This window comes from Rutidosis leptorrhynchoides, chromosome 4, assembly GCF_046630445.1.
Source record: "Rutidosis leptorrhynchoides isolate AG116_Rl617_1_P2 chromosome 4, CSIRO_AGI_Rlap_v1, whole genome shotgun sequence".
In the NCBI taxonomy this organism is placed as follows: Eukaryota; Viridiplantae; Streptophyta; class Magnoliopsida; order Asterales; family Asteraceae; genus Rutidosis; species Rutidosis leptorrhynchoides.
In genome coordinates this window covers 64,730,040-64,730,673 of record NC_092336.1, presented here as the reverse complement: position 1 = coordinate 64,730,673, position 634 = coordinate 64,730,040, and positions in this window count along the sequence as shown.

Below are 634 nucleotides of genomic sequence, written 5' to 3'. Positions count from 1 at the left end.
TTTAACCATTTACTCCTTAGTGGCTATCGAGTTGCCCAATGAAGCACACCACCCAGGTCCAATTCTTGGCTATGTCAAATTGTTCAAAAAGGGAGTGTGACTAGAGGGTGTGCATAACGCGCAATTCACCCGGTACCATGTCTCGCGCTTGGGGGACTTGATTACCCGAGGTTTTACCTTCTATGGGGAGCCAATGTGCTCGTTATAGAAGGGTTTCCTCGTTTACCCAAAAAAAAAATATAAGGACGGAGGGAGTATTAGTCTGACAACGGAAAGAGCTTGGGGCATTTGACAACCGATAAGTGAATATCTACTAATACATACGTCGTCATTTCTACCATGGTCGAGTCATGTGTCCCATACTGACTTGTGGGCTCTATGGGCCCACATGTGTGTGGGGGGCGCAGTTCAAATGGGGATCAAATCAATCTGATATTTTCTAAATTGAAGAGCCATTGATCTACGGTGCTGTAGTACATCTATCTGCATGCGTCTTCTTAAAATCCTATTATGCATTTGAAACTTGAAACTAGGGTCCATAAAATTTAATAAAAAAGTGATAAGGGGAAGGGGACAGTAGAGGATGTCAAAAATCTCTAATTAAAGATTCATCACCAAACACTTCCATGTTCTC